Below are 19,227 nucleotides of genomic sequence, written 5' to 3'. Positions count from 1 at the left end.
GCAAAGGCAAGGCCGAGTTTGTCACTAAGAACTAAAACCGGTGATGTGATAGAGACTTGGTCAAGCGGTCGGCCAGCTGGTCATGTGTTGAGACATGCCGAATGTGTAATTGGTGATGAAGCACTTGATCACGAATGAAATGAGCATCAATTTCAATGTGTTTAGTGTGCGCATAGAAGACGGGATTCGAAGCCAAAGCAGTGGCACTGAGATTATCACACCAAGTAATGGGAACAGCAGCTAAAGGAACTCTTAATTCGTGGAGAAGTGACTGAATCCATAGCAATTCACAAGCAACATGGGATAGCGCACGATACTCTGATTCAGTGCTAGAACGAGCAACGACAAACTGCTTTTTGAAAGACCATGAAATAAGAGTGGAGCCGAAAAACACATAGTAACTACCAACAAAATGTCGATCATCGGGGCAACCAGCCCAATCAACATCCGAAAAACCCGTGAAAGTGAACCGTGTAGTGGCTTGTATGGAGAGACCCATCGTAAGTGTACCTTTAAGGTAGCGTAACACTCTCTTAAGAGCTTGCCAATGTAAGTCAGTAGAGGCTGGGCAAAATTGACTCAATTTATTTATAGCAAAAGCAATATCGGGGCATGTGTGAAGCAAATACTGTAGCGATCCCGATGTGCTGCATGCATAGGCTGGCCATGAGAGAGAGAGAGTTGTTTACCCGCAACAATAGGAGAGGGCGCTGGCTTAAGATGATGCATACTCAACCATGCACGAAGCTCAAAGATGTACTTGGATTGAAATAGCAATAAGCCTGTGGTACTTCTTTGAACTTGAATACCAAGAAAATAATGCAAGGAGCCAAGGTCTATGAGAGCAAATACAGATTTGTAACTGGTGGATAATTTGATTGACCAATAGAAGACTAGATATGATATTATCCACGTAAATTAGTATAAGAATCATAAGACTGCCTTGATGAAATATGAATAAAGACATGTCAGAGTGAGATTGGACAAATTTCCATTGGAGAAGAGTGGTGCGAAGGCGATCATACCAGGTGCGGGGAGCTTGTTTAAGGCCATAAACAGCCTTAGACAATTTACACACGTGATGAGGCTTAAATGAATCAACGAAACCCTTAGCTTGTGTCATAAACACAGTTTCTTGGAGATTGCCATGAAGGAAAGAATTGATCCCATCTAACTACTTGATAGGTCATTGTCTCGTAACAAGTGTAAGAACAATCCGAATAGAGGAAGGCTTGATCACAACGCTAAATGTCTCACTATAATCAATGCCAGGAGTTTGAAGATAACCCTTAGCAACCAGTTGCGCTTTATATCGCTGAATATTTTCATCAGCATCACGTTTATTTTATAAACCTACTTGGTGCCAACAAGTGTTATTTTGAAAGAGAGCTGTGAATTCTTCATCCATAGCCTTAATCCACGCTTTGTGGGTGAAGCATCATTATAGGCAGTAGGTTCAATAAGGGAAAAGTCAGGTTGTGTGTGGAGTTGAGAAATGCAGCCAAAGAATTATTTAGGGCAATGTACACCAGTTTTAGCCCTTGTAACCATGGGGTGATTATTGATAACAGTTGGGGTGGAGACAATTTGTGGGGAAAGGTGGATAGTTTGTGTGTTATGAGTTAAGGGAGTTGGGTCAGGAAGGAAGGTTGAGGCAACTATATCAGTGACAATAGGGGAGACAACGGGTGAAGAAGGATCTGGAAGATTTCTGCTATCATGCAATGATATGGGAGAAGTATTAAGATGATGTCCAATATGAAAAGCTACATCTAAATGTCCTAAAGCAATAGAAATTGGCAACCATGACAGTATAGAATAGCCGGTAGAGGATGTGGTAGAATCATTCGAAGAAAAAAGCTGTTGAAAAGGGAAATCTATCTCATTAAAATACACATACGAGAGATGTAGGTTTGACCAGTAGGACTCAAGTATTTATAACCCATATGATGATCATTGTAGCCTATAAAAACACATTTTTCAGTGTGAAAGTCAAACTTATGCTGCTTATAGGGTTGTAAACAAGGATAGCATGTTGACCCAAAGGCTCTCAATATAATGTAGTTGGGTGGTAGGCCTTAAAGAATCTGAATTGGGCTGATATTATCAGTAGTTGGGGAGGACATTAAGTTTATAAGAAACACTACAGTATGAAAAGCTTCCCACCAAAAGTTTAATGACATCCTTGCTTGGGTAAGTAAAGTGAGGCCAGTTTCAACCAAATGTTGATGTTTTCGTTCTATTCTTCCGTTCTGTGCTGATGTATATGGACAAGTGAGTTGAATATGTATTCCTTTTCCTTTTCCAAACTGTATCAGTGGTTTAAATTCCCTCCTTCATCCATCCTAATGATTTCAATTCTAGTATTATACTTATTCTCCACATGAGCTTGAAACTATTGGAAAAAGTATGTGGCATCTTCTTTGTGTTTCAAGGGATAGATCCAAGTAAATCGACTATGCTCATCAAGTAAACCTAGATAGTGTAAGTTTCCATTTGTAGACTTGATTGGTACAGGACCCCATGGGTCAATATGAACTAGTTCAAATGGTTTACTTGCTCTGGAATCAGATAGAGTGAAGGGTAATCGATGAGACTTGTCATATCTACATGTCTCACAAAAGTTCAATTTGTCATTACTTTTCGTCAAAATATTACAATAAGTCAGGATCTTATTTAATATTCTAGATGATGGATGACCCAATCTATGATGGCAAACATCTTTTGTACAAGACAAAAAAATAAAACTGCTTGGAGTAGTCAATTCTCGTTGGCAGCTAACATTTCCTGACTTTAGCACCATGACAGACAACAAAAAAGCACCAGTAGCTGAAGCCCTATTCTTTTGGACTTGGTTTGAGGCATTAGAGAATAGGTCCAACTGATAGAACCCGCTCCTAAGTCTTCCTTCCACTATTGCGTGCCTCGTTGCCTTGTCCTTGACACATAGAGTAAATCATAAAATTCAACAGTCACAACATTATCCTTGATAAGCTTTGAGATGCTGATAAGATTCTTTTTCATCTGTGGTACATGTAAGAGGTCTTTGAGCATAAGTATTCTATTATTTGCTTTAATAAAGGTAGTTCCTATATGTCTAATAATAAGCTTAGAACCATTGCCTAGCATAATAGTCTCTTTACTTGTGTAGTTTTCCTTTAGAGTGAGATTAGCTAAGTCTGTTGTGATGTGGTTGCTTGCCCCACTGTCCAAGTACCAAGCAGGGTCTTGAACTGTTTAAGGTATGACGATTAAGGCCGTTGTTTTCAGTTATCCTTGGTTGTTGAGAGGTGGAGGATGACAAACTATTTCAATATTTTGAGCTTCATCCTTATCATATGGATGGTAGTAAACAGCTGCTACATGTCTTGTTTTTTGACAAATCTGACAAATTGGTTTTGAGTCGGTATCATATCTACCTCTACCTCTTCCACAACCACCCGTGAGTTTCCTTGAAAACTTCCTCGACTTGGCTGACTTGATTATGTTTGTTTTGACGGATTAATGTTCACATAATTTAAAGAGGCTTGATTAAGAGTAATTGTACCTTTTAAGGCTTGAAGACGATCTTGTCGTTGCTCAAAAGAGAGAAGTTGTAACTGGATTTCACTCTAGCTCATATTTTGGTTTCAAATCACATCGACAATAGGAGTATATTCTTCACCCAAACCAGATATCACATAGGAGATGAAACATCTCATATCCATTGGATATCCAGATAACTGCAGAGCATCAAAATACTTATTCATGAGTGAGAGGTATTCATACATCTTCATTGTTCCTTTTCTTGTTTGTCGTAACATTTGTCGATTGAAATCTTCCTGAGAACGTGATTGAACTCCAAAGTACTCCCGAAGAGAATCCCACAATTTCTTTGCATTATCACTATCCATAATTTGGGCTGCCACTTCTGGAGTCATTGAGTTGTACAACCATCCTACCGATAATTGATCAGCCGCAGCCCAAACATCATATCCAGGGTTAGGGACGAGCAAACCTTCTGGCTCATCTTCAGATGGTGGCACAATGATTGATAGTTCAGGGCTGAGAGTTGTTCCAGTTAGATGGCCTTCAAGTTTGTAACTCTTCAGTATGGAAAGAACTATATTTTGCCAAAGCAAAATATTTTTCCTATCTAATTTGATGGATGTTACTTGATTCAGAAGGTTAGTGAAGGAAGGAGTTCCAACAGAAGAGGTTCTAGATCTTACCTCAACTCCTTTTCCTTTGGATGAAGAGCTTGTGTTGGCGTTGGCCATGGTTTACTTTGATACCAAGTTTAGTTTCATAATTACAGTAGTAACAAAAGAAGACAAAGAAGAGTGCTGGCAGAAGATTTTTCTCATCCTACTATTAAGCCATCAAAGTCCTTTAAAAATAGAAGGGCTAAGAGAATATTACAAGCTAGCGTATCAGAGAAGTTAAACAATTCATAAATCAAGGAGGTTAGGTCACAGTAGACCAAAATAATGGATAAAGAAGTACATATAGGACCAATCACACCAATTACACAAGTAATTAATCAGAGAAATCAATAAAGACAAACAGTATGTGGCATATCATTGTGTCGTAACAGGTTTTCTCAAGCTTGACTGATTAGTGTTACACATAATATGGTTGCCGCCTCTATTTCCGTTTTTGGCCTTTTTTGTGTTGATTACTGTTACTTTCTTTTTTCGGCTGCTTTGATTTCGGATGTTTCTCAATATCTCTGCTACCCACCACCCTATCTTCATCTTTACCTTCCATGGTTACGCTATTTTCACCCCTCATTTGGACAAATATTGAGTTAAGTGTTTACACAGGGACTATCCTCTAATTGTGAATTTTGATGATTTTTGTAATTGCCAAACTGTTGCCCCTTATTTTAGGGTGTTTTGGGTGTGCATATAAGAAGGTAACATTTCACTTTGATAGCAAAATTTTTTGGATTGGTGAAAAACAGTGAAGAGCAACTTGGAGTTGAAGGTTTTTGGCAAAGAATTGTGCATTTGACTTTACAAGGTAATCCTGAAACTCTTTGATTTTTACTTTTCAGTATGTTTGGCTTAGGTGGTGAGGATTGTAATGTAGGGGATTATGAGTCAGCCTCATCATCGGGCCCGAGGCCTAAAGGCCGGCCCAGGCCCAGGCCAAGCTCGATCCAAGCTCGATCCAAGGTCAACGTTTTGACCGGCCCGACCCAATCCAACCCTTCTATTAATTGGATTGGATATAGATATTCATTTTTTAATTTGGGCCGGCCTGTGGGCCAGCTCGTTTGAGCCATATTTGGATTGGCCCGTAAGGCCGGCCCAAAAGCCCGATCCAATATTTATTAATATTTATATTATATAATATTAATATATTGTTTTATTATTTATTTATTATAAAAAATAAATTAGATATGGTAGGCTACATGTAGGATCTTTTGTTTCCCCCTCTTGTACATATTACGAAGAGACTCTACCACTTCCCAATATCTCATTTAAATCATTGTTTTGAAACATATTACAAGGAACTCTCCAACTTCCCAAATTCAAAATTTAAATTATTTTAAACATATCTAATATTTAGGTTGTAATTTTTAAAATTTTTTAATACAAAATTTTCTAATAAATATCAACCTTCTTTTCTTTTTCTTCACTCAAATTCTAATTCTAATTCTCAATCTCAAATCCTCTCAAGTTCCAATTCAGAGTGTTTAAATTTTCAATTTCTATGGTAAAAAGATATAAATTTAATTTTTAAAAAATAAAAATATAATTTTTAAAAAGACAACTTAAATTTATAAAATATGACATAATAAAAATTATTAGTAAGATTATAAAAATAACAAAAAAAATGTACCAAAAATTATATAAAAACACATATTCTAGAATTTAAAAATAAAAAACTTAGTTTGCAAATTATTTAAATTTTAAAATATAATAATTAAAAATATATTAATATACGGGCCGATCCAAGCCCGATCCAACTTTGGCCCATCAACTTAGGCCCATGGATTGGGCTATGAGCCTAGGTTTGAGTGGTTGGGTCGGGCTTGACTTGAGGCCCGTAGGGCTTGGGCCTGGGCCAAGATTGGGTCATTACTTCTTTGGGCTGGGAACCCAATGATGAGGCTGAATTATGAGTGGTGATAACTCTTCAAAAGTGAGTTATTCTAGTGTTTATTTGGGTGATTTTATGCAAAGAAATGTCAAAGTATGTCGAGTTTAGTTTGTAAATAGCCTACAAAATATTAGAAAATGGAATCCGAGCTAAAAGTGTTAGGTATTGAATGCTTTGGCTAAATATTGCACTATATGCTCTCATTTCTGGTGTAAATGCACAGGTTTGGAAGCAGAAGATTAAGCATGAAGAGAGTGCTAAGCCTATAGAAGAGTGAGTGAAGCATTTTTTAGACAGGGGAGATGAAAGCTGGAGCGAAGCAGAGCTAGAGCATGGATTCACCGCACAGTAATAGCCTAGACACAGGATTTACCATGTCCGTACAATTTCCAGCTGGTGCCCTAAAAATGGAACCCGATATAAAAGGGGTATGTTACCCTAGCCGCAACTCACAAATCCCAATAGGAGCACGTTTTTTCGAGCTGAAACGACAAAGAGGAGGATTCTCTCCATTTTTGGGACGGAAAAGCTGACGACAGAGGGGATATTCCACTGCAGTTTTGAGCTGTCATCTACTTCTTTTTCGGTTTTTTCTGCTGTTCCCTAAGATGGGTTGTCTTCTCCCTTTACCCATTGTATTTTCTTTTTCATTTATGAGCTAAACCTCATTTCGAGGGAGATTCCCATGTAGTAACTACTATGAAACTGAACCTCTAGCTGCTATATTCGTTTTTTAATGAAGCTGTGTTTATTTCTTATATCTTATTGAGCATTGTTGGCCACTTTGTTCTGTATGCTAGCTTCTGTATTGACCTAAGAGGCCTTACGGTTTGCTGACTTGCTTCATTAGTGATTAGTATTTTTCTATAGTATTTGTGAATTCTCAATAATGGAATCCCCTAATCATGCCTAGAACTTGTTTTTATTGCTTGAAAACTTAACAACGAGAGTTGTGGGTATCCATGTTTGGGTGTCTCGGAAGGGAACTAAGTCGAGTTGCACATAAATGAATGTTATGAGCTAAAGGGTAGGTTGATAGGTCTGTGAATGCATGTTGAATCTCCCCCACTTTTCCATATCTGTTAACTCCAATTTTCATATTCTGTTGTTGGTTCTTCTTCTTGTTATCTGCTCTACGAATGTTCTTCTGCTGAGATTTGTTGCTGCTTTTCGTTGTGTTTTGTTTATTTTATTGTTTTTAGTTATGAAAGAACACCTATATTTCTTTGTTTTACGCTTTTGGTATCTGTGAACATCGTTTGAAATATAATCTAAAGTCCCTGTAGATTCGACCTCGTTTTGTACTACAATCAACAATTTCGTGTATACTTGTACGTGTTGTTAGCATGGTTGTGTTGACGCAATAAGTGGCTAAGCCCATTGTGTCATGAATTACGAGATTTGGGCCTACCAACAATAAATTCTCCATTTATGGAGAGGTTCTCATTTCCTGTTTCACCTTTTGATGATTTGATTATGGGGAATGGTTCCGTTGGCCTTCTATCTGATTGTCAATAAATAAGTGGCTGGTATTTTCTACCCCTGCCCTCCTACAAATTGGGTAAGAAAACTCGAGTTAACTCTTTGAACGAAGTTATTGATCGTTTTTTTAATTGCTGATATCAGGTGCTGGTCAGGCCAGCTAGGGTTAATGAAAATGCTGAACATTTGATTTCATCTCGAGCCCCTTGTAAGTCCATCCATGCACTAAAAGTGTCCACATGATCGAGTGAATCCTTGGTACCATCATACTGGTTCATGGTGGGCCATTTGAATTTAGAAGGTATGGCTACCGCCATGATGTTATTTGTAAAGGGGGTACCGGATTCCTCGTGGAAATTTCCTTCATTCGACACTTTGTCGGTGTGGCCATTAGGATTGGTAGGTATAGGAGCTTGTTGATTTATAGCTGGGTTCTGACGCCCATCATTGAGGAACGTGCGTAAGTCCGATATTCTTGACTTACGTTTTCTCTTTGCCAGTTCCTTAGGAATTCCCTAAATTGTAAGTTCTTACCCCATCTAGGTTAGAATATGACCATGCTGGGTGGCTTCTTCGCTTACTAGGAGACGAGTTGGGAGAGTTGACACTCTTAGGGGGATCTCTTAACCGATTAATTTCCTCTTAGGATTAATTTCTCAAATGGATTTGGAGGATGATTTGTTCGTGATTCATCTTCCACTTCCACCAGGGATATCCTTTTGCTGGGTCTCTAACAAGATGAATGTGGGCGGAAGAACTAGTGCAAGTTCCGAGATTTTCTTTTTGTTTTAAAAGAACTAGGACTTGGACCATATCTCCCTTTAGACCCTGCACATCTCAATTAATTTGCGTATACCGACTCCATTGACATCAGGGTATTTCTGACTTGTCCACAAAGTATGTGGTGATTGTAAATTTTTGTTTGCTTCCCTTGTACCCTGGATAGGGTGCGAGAAGCTGGGTTGTGGTCCTCCTAGACTCGGGGGGAATAGTGAATATCCTTGTCCCGAGGCCGGGTTGTCTTCTTGGATCGTGTGACTATGGTTAGGATCCATGTGTATAGTGATTGACAGTCATCCCCACAGACGGCGCCAACTATTGAATCACTTTTTGGGGAGCCCGGTCGGGTCAAGAAGATGAATTTTGCAAAACCGATTGGGCCGACCGTTAAGGTTATAAAGGTCAGGTATATACCAAATCTCCATGAAACCTGTGATTAAAAGGAAATTATAAAGCTAACACCTGTGTGGTGTTAGCCAACCACACTCCGATTAAAGAGATGGATAAGGAGATGTATTTGGCTGATTTCACTTACCTTGAAGGGTTGCTCCTCTCCCATATTTATAGGAGGAAGGTCATTTGTTAAGTTACATCTACGGTAGATAGCACTATCACATAGATCATGGCTGCAATAAGATGCTGGCCGCGCTAAAGTGTCGCAGCGCTATAGTTAGTTGCACTATTTTAGTGCGCGACTGCACTATAATAGTGCACGATCCTTCCTTGGCACACGGGCTATAATAACATATCTTCCCTATTTTTTATTGGTACATGGGCTGCAACACATAGCTATTTTAGTGCTGCACCATTTTATATTTCTTCCTTTGGCCCACTTAGCACAAAAACATTGCATTCCTTATGTGGGTCCCAACATTTCTAATAACTAAATCTTTGATATGAACACGAGTCAAATTTGATTTCAGAGTTTAAGTTCAACATTACTACAATAGTTAATATAACAAAAAACCAGTCACCGAGCTATTAATTAGTGAATTTCAATCTATAAATCATTTCGATCTGCTTGGCATATAAGCTTACTCAATCCATTCTCGACGTTGATCACACTATTTCGGCAACTTTTCGATAGCTTTTAGGCTTTCTTTCATTTTTCTTCTTCCTCCACCATTTCTTCCCTCTCTTTCTTTCTTTCTTCTTATTCTTATCTTTTTTTTTTTTTTACCATTCTCTTCCCATTTCTCTCTCCACCTTATCTTCTTTCTTTTCCTTTTTTTTTCATTTTTTATAAAGAAACTTCTCAGGGAAGTTTTGTGCCCCACTTTATTTTCTCTTTTTTTTTTTTCAATAAAAAAAAAATAAATTGAGAGAAGAAGGTTACGATATGCTTTAACTTCATATATAGAATTTCAAAGAAGAATAATTTAGGGTGTTTTTTTTTTACCGGTGAGTTTAAGCAAAATTATTATATAATAGCTAATTTTATGCATTAATTAATTGCTCATTTTATGCATTAATTAATTGCTCCACATGCATGGGAGGGAAATTTCTTAAAAGATTCACATCAGCAACATGTCGACCTGAATCATAGTTTTTTTTCATTTAATTTTAGATGTTTGATTTTTAGAAATAGTTTGACGAATACTTTTTATTTATCACTTCAACCTAATTATTATCTGTCTTTTTTTTCAAATTTAAATTTACACAATTTCCAAATTGTTTCTAATCACTCATCAATTTCTCTTTCTTTCCATCAAATTTATACCATTTTCAAAACTCTTTTTCAATCACTTAAATTACTTTATTTTATTTTAAAATTTTTATTATTTCTTACCAATAATAAATATTCAATTCACTCTCACTTTTTCCGATAAATCTCAATTTCCAAATTCTTTTTTCTTTTTAATATTCTTCACAGAGTTTCCTCTCTTAGATTTTGTTCACACCTCAATTTCAAATTCTCACCACTTTCTTATAGTGCCCTCCAATTCTCATTTATTTATTTCTTGCATAAATTAAAAGTCAAAATTATATTCCAATCTTTCTTATTTTCTTAATTAAATTTTAGAGTTCGTTATCTTCGTTCTTATATTTCAATCTTTATTTTTAAATTTTAATGATGCAATTATTATTTTTCAATTCTTAAATATTTGTTTATTATATTACCAATTTATTAAGTAATTTTAATTTCGTTTAGTAATTTATTTAGTTGTGATTATTAAAAATCATACTATTAATTATTATTATTCTCATTTTAGGTATTCTAAATTATTGTTATTAATTCCCTAGGTGCATCTAACTTATTTTATATGTGCTTAATTGGTCTTATCAAGTCATTATTAGTTTTGTACTAAAAAAAGTCATTATTAGTTTATAATTCTTAATTTTCATGATTTTGTTTCAAAACTTTTATTTCATAGGTATATATTACTTATATTTTTATATATCATGATTAAAAGTTATCAATTATAGCCTAAGTATGCTACAATTAAAGTTTTACGTACTAATTCAAACAACTTTTATCAATTTCCACAGCTTTCATGTTTTTCCAAGAAATTTTTATTGAAGTTTGACATTTTTGTAAAATCGAGACCTCGACATCAATATTTTAAACTTTTGCTAAGACTAAAGTACAATTTAACAAAATGGAAAGTTTATGGGAAAATTGATAAACTTGCCAAATTTAAAAGTAACAATATTTATTAAAAATCTATTTTTTTGCTCTCCAAAGAGTCACCGTTCAAAGACCAATTACAAGTCCAAGCAGGAATGTCCATTTTATCCATAGGAATTGGGAGGGAGGGGGAAGAGTTTCACCGGGACAATATGTTCTCCATGTAAATAGAGTTTTATAATTGGAAATTATGTAACAAATAGAAATTTCTCTAAAAAATTATTTAGTTGAAAAATAATTTTTTTAAAAAATAAACGAGAGTAATTATCTATCGGGAATCCGATCCCCACAAATTTCTGGTGGAGAATCCCTGCCTCAATCCCTACAAAATTTCAAATTTCGCAAGGATGAAGAATTAAATGAGGTGGGGATGGAGATGAAAAAAAATCCTTCCTCATCCCCGTCCATTCCCTATCCTCTCTATAAAAACATCTATATAAAACCAAACAAGGTTGTTTCAAGTTCAACAATATTCCAAAAGGGTTGCGATTATTTTAGTTTACTTTGTTGGAAAATGGGAGTGTATGGTTGTTTGTATATTTATAAATTAATTTTTTTTCATATTTCTAAATCTTTAATGGACGGGAGATTCGAATCTTTAATTTTTATTGGTTGAATATATATGTGACTGAACAATATTCAGACTGTCATTAATATTATTACTTAAATATCGATATATAAAGGTAAATTAGACTTATACATGATGATTTAGCTAGTACGATATTGGACAAAAGAGTAAATCTAAATCTATCGGATAAAATGAAAGGTAATAACAAAATCCGTACATGAATTATTACAAAAATATAACCTAAACAAATAATTTCAAATATAGCTTATATTAATGACCACAATAAATTAGTGATTACACAAAACTAAATATATAAAATGGTCGGTACTTTTATGGTCGGTTTGTTTTTCATGATTTCAAATAAATGATTTCCATTATTTGTTATCACCGACAATAATATTATTTCAAATCATATTTTAGGTAAAAAGAAACTTCGTATACTAAAACATTTAGGACCCGTTTTGATAACCATTTTACCTTTTGGTTTTTCTTATTTTTAGTTTTTGATTTTTGATTTTCTGTTTTTAAAAAACAAAACCATATACGTTTGATAATCATTTTTTGTTTTTAAAAAAATAAAAACTAAAGCATGTTTGATAACCATTTTTAGTTTTTTGTTTTTAAAAAGTTAGAAAATTGAAAATACAGAAAATTTTATGTAGAGTAGAGATCACAATGGTGTGAGTGCAAGTGAGAATGCTCTCCCCCATTCTCGGGCTCGTGAAAATTTTTAGTCTCCGTCTCCACCTAGTTCTTGGGTCCGAGAGATGTTCTCGAGAAAAATTATCGGTTCTATAATTTTTTAATTATTTTTAGAATTTAAGTATAAAAAACGTGTAATAATATATATTAATTATTTAAAAATGGAATCGGGGACAGGGACGAGATCAGGACATGCATTTTCTATTTTTGGGACCCGACTCTGTGGAAATTTTTGTCTTTTCCTAATGTAGAGACATGAAAATAGAGATGTAAATAAATTTTTGGAAGATAAATTTTAGAGAGATAAATAAAAATATTTAGAAAATAAATAGTGAACAAAAATTAGACAAAAAGAAAAATTTTGGAGAAAAAAATAAAGTTGAGAGAAAAGATATGTTAAAAAAAAATATAAAAGAGTAGAAAAATTAGAGCGAAAATTAGAGATAAAAACAAAATTCAAAATATAATTTTTGCAAATAACAATCCCAAGTACTCGATTTTTTCAAAATAATATAATGTGTTTTGTAAAGAAGTTTGATATCTGTATCTCATGTCTTTAATGTTTTTAAAGTTTTAAATATATTAAATAATCATCATATTCGAAAATAATTTACAGTGTTTGGAAGGGTTCTTTAAAATATTTTTTTAAATAGAATTATCTTTCGACGAATCATTTTAGAATAACTAGTGTATTACCATGTGCACGTATAATTTTTTTTTAATTATAAGGTAACTTAATTTTATATAATTTCACGTAAAATATTTTAAGTATAATTATTTTAAAAATAATTAAGATAATTTTATATATATTTATTATTATTGACAGCTAATTACTAATAATAAAATGTATTATTATAATTATTTTTTAAATATACTATTTATAATTAATTGTTAATGATATATTTTGTAAATAAATAAATTAAAAGTAAAGGAAAAATTATATATTAATAAAAAAGTAAATAGGTATTTTAATATTTTATTTTTGAATTATTTGGTCCTTTATTTTATTTTTTTATTTTGTTTGTTTATTAAATATTTATTTAGGACTGACATTTTGTTTATATGTTGAATTTTTTTTAGCTAAATATAAATTATTTTATTGATTTAATTTATATTATAATTAAAATTATTAAAGAAAAACTCTTCAAATTTTATTAGAAAATAAAATGACCAAAAGTTTTATTTCCACTTTTACGATTCTATACAAATTATTGTTTATAATTAATTTATTAATTAAACATTTTTTTTATATATTGACTTCTATATTGTTTTTTTTTTTTCACAATAAGAACATGAGCTTGTAATTATCTATATTTTAAACAAGTATTCTAAATAAAATTGCTAAAAAAAAACATTCCAAATAAAAAAAATACACTAAACAATAAAAAACATTAGTAACAAAAAAAAATCCAAATCCTAAACTAAATAAAATGGCTAAAAAAAGAATCATTCCAAATAAAAAACACACTAATTAGAAAAATAACAATAGTAACAAAAAAATCCAAGTACTTACTATACACTCATCTTTTAGAGTAAATATGCTCACATTGCTTGACAGATACTATTATTCAACTTTGTAAAATTGTGGAATGGTAATGTCACAAACCTAGTATTCGAGATATGTAGATTCAACATATGCCTCTCTTGCAACTTGATGAATATGTCACAAATATCTCTAGATGTTTTCAAGATTGAATCATCTTTGAGAGATGTTTCAAGGAACTAAGAATAAAAAAGTATTGAAACTTGTGAAAAACATGTAGAAGAAAGCCTATTTTTATAGTAGTAGAGGATAAAACGTTACAAAAGCTTTTCAAATTCTAAAACTCTTGAAATTCTAGTATGAATTTTATTTAAAGAAAAAATAATTTTATGTTGTTGGAAAACTTTTTGCATTCTAACCTTTTATATTTCATGCATTTATAGTATTGATAATTAATAATTAATTTAATATTTGTAATAATATATTAATGGCGTAATTTGTAAATTTGTAAAGTTAGTAAAGGGCAAAAGTGTCCAAAAATGTTTTTCCTACATCCTACATTTTTAATATAGTATAGATATAGATATAGATTACTAGTTTAGAGTGTATTTTTAAAGTGGTTTTTGGATAATTAAATATGCTTTTTAAAATTTTCAGTTTTTTTTACAAATAAATATTTTTTAAAAATGGAATTGTTTTAAAATATAATTTTCAGAAAACACTTTAGTGAAAAAATAAGTGATGATTATTAAAAAATATTAAAAATACCAAATTCACTCTTAATAGCATATTCGAATTCTCACATCGTGTTTACGTGTAATATTATATAAATTTATATTTTAGCATAAAAGTATTTAAATCACCCTTTCAAAGGAAAGAAAACGTTTAATGTCAAATTTAAGAGAAAGTTATTAAAAATATAAAAATAATTATAAATAAAGTTATATCTTGATTTCTTAGTTTTTTCCCAATTCTTTTTAAAATAAAATATTAAAATAGAAAACCCAAATGACTATCACCCAACTCTAAAATCGACTATGCTCAAAGTTTACGGGTTAGAATGATTATTTTAAAGCTTAAAATATATTTTAGTCTTTATATTTAAATATTTTTTCAATATAATCCGTTTACATCTTAACATTTATCAATTATATCTTCGTATAAATGAATGTTAAAATTGGTTAAGATAAATTTGCAGATTACTAAAATTTAGATAATAAAAAAATTTGAGAGAAAAATAAAATTTCATTAAATCAACGGAGATGTCACCTGAGCTACAATAGGTTCAAGCACATTCATTTTAGCTTTAGGATTTGAGAAGTCCACAACGTGCCTACATCAGAAGACGCCGCAGTAGAAGCCATAATATGAGCGACAGTATTCGCTGCTCTCACGACATGCTTGAAGGAAGCTTCAAAAGAGGAGGAGAAAAAATTTGTTTGGTCACACTACATTCGACTTTTGTCACTAGAAGGGAAAAAAAAACTTCGAAAATGAACTTGTTCCCATCCAATAGTCAAGACCTTTAAGATTAAATAGCCATTTATTTTTGTCTATATATTCTTTCATCATTTGCTAATTTTCGTCTCTTTAGTTTCAAAATGTATATCTTAGTTCCTATATTTAAAAAAAGTGAATTTTTGGTGATTTCTATTTTCATTTTGATCAATATATTTCAACCAAAATTTTAGCACCGCGCTTCACTCACTAATTTGATTGAAATGTAGCTTAAATTTAGATTGAAAGATTACACGATGTATAAAATTTTATAAACCAAAATGATAATGTTTTTGTAGTAGAACAAGTGAGAGTTGGGGAATTCGAACTCATACCCTCCCCGTCAGGAACATGCACTAATACTTTTAGGCTCATGTCGATAAGCGTTGTATTTTAAAAGAAAAGAGGCTAAATTAAAGGAAGTCTTAAAAATAAAGTAATATTTAAACCTAAAAAATATCACACCAAACAAACCATTTAGGAATTGAATTGTATTCAAGAATTATTTGGAGTCCGCGTCCGTACAAATGAGACGAGTTAAAGGTCTTGCTGGTCCTCCGTTTATTCTCGCCGGTCACTCTCAGTCTTTTCTTTTCGCTTGTCTATTTGCTTCATTTCCGGCGTCTCACACCGCGATAGCCTGCCGTCTTCCTTCGCCGGCTTCACTTTTTCCGACATTGGATTCCGTTCCGGCGACAATCGCTCAAGTACTACTGTAACTCTCTCTGTATCCACTCTCTATCGTGCAATCACGGAGTGTCTTTTTCTCCCAGTGTTTTGGTTTCTTGGTTCCCTTAGCATGGAAGCATCTGTGATTTCTTGGGCATTTCAATCGTTTTAATGGATTTCTTTACAACCTTGTATGTTTCGATCAAGTTTTGTTTGAGTGTTTGAAAACCTGAGGCGAAAGAAAGCGAAATCTCATAGTATGGAAGCCTGTGTGGATTTTATGTTATTCTGAGAATCTATTCCCGTTCCGCGGGCTGCATGGCTTTCGATTCTCGGAATCATCTTTTATTGTCTTTTTTCTCTTTTTTGTGCCTTGCTTCTGGACTCTGTTGACAGATTATATTTTCTTGTTCGCCGTTAACTCAGGAATCCGAAATGCATTTTTCGGCGTCATTTATTATTACTTGAATGTGTTAGCTCTTGATCCTTGACCTCGAACGTGTTTTAGGTTTCTAATATTTATTGTTCATTATTATTTTTCTTTTGTGCGCCTGGTTTAATATCTGCTTCATCTTGTTAATGGCTGGAAAAGTTATTTGGGACTTCAGCCAAGGATCGTGTGGGTTTCGTATGCGTCTTTTGCTGTCACTGCTTATAGAAAAATTTGTCTGATTGAGTTTCATTTGTACAATATTGTACAGGTTGCATAAAAAATGAGTTCAACCAGAGGGCGTGGGAAGCCTTTAAATCCAGGCACCAATAAGAGCAATGTTTCTGGATTTCTACCACTACAGTAGATCATTTGAGTCGGGTGTAGCCGATGTTAGCCTGGATCCTGGACAGGCAGATGGTGATTGGGAAGTTTATGCTAAAAGTCCAGGAGAGGGCCCGAATGCATCTAAACAATGGGTGCCCCGATTCTAGTCCCAAATCAACAGAGGTGGCTCAGACGTCTGGCACACGCAATGGTGGTGTGGACGAGGAAGGCGTCTGGTAAGAGTTGGCAAGCTCAATCCGCTAGGACGATGGCTGGAAGAGGGATCCAACCCAGGGCTTCAGAGAGTAGTTATAGGACTTCACCGCCTGTTATTCGCCCTCCCCTGGAGAATGGCTGGAATTGGCCATCTAGGGCGGGTGCCAGTCAAAATAAGGTTTTGGAAGATGCCCAACATCAAGATGAACATAACTCAAACTCATATCTGAGTGATGAGAATGACGATAATGACAATATTGACGATATGATGATGATTCTGATGATCTTGAGGATAGTGATGATGATGTGTTAAGTGACGAGTTTGATTCCGATGCGAGTCAAAAGAGCTTTGAAACTCGAAAGAAGACTAGATGGTTAAGAAGTTCTTTGAGATTTTGGATAGTTTGACGGTTGAGGAATTAATGAACCTGCCAGGCAGTGGCATTGTCCAGCATGCCAAGGAGGCCCTGGTGGCCATTGACTGGTACCGTGCCTGCAACCCTTGGTGACACATGCCAAAACAAAAGGATCTAAAAGGGTGAAGCTGCATAGAGAGCTAGCAGAACTTCTGGACGAGGAATTGCAGCGGAAGGGAGCATCTATTGTTCCTGCAGGGGAACAATTTGGTAAATGGAAAGGTTTGAAAGATGAGGAAAGACCACGAGATAGTTTGGCCTCCTATGGTTATTGTTATGAATACAAAGCTTGAGCAGGATGATAATGACAAGGTATGTTTTCTTATCAGATGCTTGAAGAAAGGACAGATTAGTGAATTAAGTTTCCAATGCAGTTGTTATCTTATATGCTATTATACTTGTTACCCGAGCTGGTTGTCATTCTTTTCCCACTTTCCCTGTCGTGATGATTGCAGTGGACCGGCATGGGAAACCAGGAACTTCTTGAGTACTTCAGTTCATATCCTGCTACAAAGGCTCGACACTCATATGGTCCCCAGGGGCATCGTGGGATGAGTGTTTTAATCTTTGAGACCTCAGCAAGGGGTTATTTTGAGGCTGATCGTCTGCACAAGCATTTCATTGAGCAAGGAACAGATAGAAATGCTTGGGATCGTAGGAGGGTTTGTGTTCTATCCAGGCGGGAAACGCCAACTTTATGGTTTTATGGCGACAAAGAAGACCTTGACTTTTTTAACCAACATATGCAAGGTTTCATCTCTCATCTTTGTTACTGTCTGTTACTGTCTTTATAGATCATTTTAAGTCTTCGAGTCTTTTTATTTTCATGAATGTGCTATTGCAATTACGTTATGAAGTTCTATTTCAACTGTGATCTTTTAAAATTATTCAATAGGCAAATCTAAGATGAAGTTTGAGATGAAATCATACCAAGAGATGGTGGTAAACCAGATGAAGCAAATGAGCGAGGACAACCAGCAGCTTATCTGGTTGAAGAACAAGGTCGTAAAAGAAAGAAACAAGGCAAAGACCTACCAAGAATCTCTTGATATAGTCAGTGCAAAGCTCCGCAAAACAAAAGAGGAAAATAGGATTGTGAGACAGAGAACCCTCATGCAACATGAAGAAAACAAAGAAGAGGTATGCCTTTTCAACTGGGAGTCTTAGAGATTAAAATAGGTTTCAGTAAGAGGTCTATATGTTCTTGAATCTTGAACTGGTATGTATTATATGCGGTAGTTTTGATCGTCATATATAAACTTGATGTCACTTCTAAATCACTCTCTCTTGACTGCATCAGTATTCTTATATGTTTCACTGACACATGATCACTGCATACATATTTATTCTTGAAACCCCTGTGAATGTTGTCCCTTATGTGCGTGTTTTCAAGAACTATTGATGATAAGATTCTTGAGTAATCTGCATGTTCTCGTATCAAGAAAAGGTAATATATTGTCTGTTCTTTGTGACTAATGAGAGTTTTTTTTTTGTCCTGCTTATGAAGATGGAATTGCAAGAGCAATTTTTTAAAGAACAAATCAAACTCTTGCACGCCACGAGAGATGAAAAAGAAGATAATTTCGAAAGGCTGCAGCAAGAGAAACGCGAGAGGTAAAGCAAACAAATGTAAGGCAATCGAATGCTGATGAATACAGAAGCAGGTACGTTCTTGTGTTGTGATATATTGGATTTCGAGAACACTATGCTGCGAGAAACTTCGTAGTTTTACTTGATGCTTTTTAATTTCTGGCTTAGGGCGGAGGACGTTGCTAAGTTCATTAAGTTTCAAGATGAAGAGATGGAATTTTGTAGTCAGAGAGGGAAGAGCTAATAAAAAACCATGAAGAGAAGATAGCAGAAATGAAACGACGACACTGGGAGGAAGAAGTTGAGCTCGAGAAAGATTTCAATGCAGATTAACTCGGCTGATGGAGA

The 19,227-nt window shown here is 34.3% G+C and overlaps 1 pseudogene across 1 annotated transcript; it reads left to right on the top strand.

The window, feature by feature from the left end:
* The first annotated feature begins 15,803 nt into the window (after positions 1-15,803).
* LOC148212819 (protein SUPPRESSOR OF GENE SILENCING 3-like) lies at positions 15,804-19,212 on the top strand (annotated as a pseudogene). The gene is made up of 6 exons (XR_015789347.1): positions 15,804-15,946; positions 16,602-17,601; positions 17,745-18,039; positions 18,185-18,429; positions 18,797-18,953; positions 19,048-19,212. The product of XR_015789347.1 is annotated as a protein SUPPRESSOR OF GENE SILENCING 3-like (transcript).
* The last annotated feature ends 15 nt before the right edge of the window (positions 19,213-19,227 follow it).

Source organism: Momordica charantia (genome assembly GCF_013281855.1).
Source record: "Momordica charantia cultivar OHB3-1 chromosome 2 unlocalized genomic scaffold, Mcharantia_2.0 BLBB01000002.1, whole genome shotgun sequence".
NCBI classification, from domain to species: Eukaryota; Viridiplantae; Streptophyta; class Magnoliopsida; order Cucurbitales; family Cucurbitaceae; genus Momordica; species Momordica charantia.
Note: the sequence above shows the minus strand (reverse complement) of the source record. Positions and strands in the feature narration are given on the sequence as shown.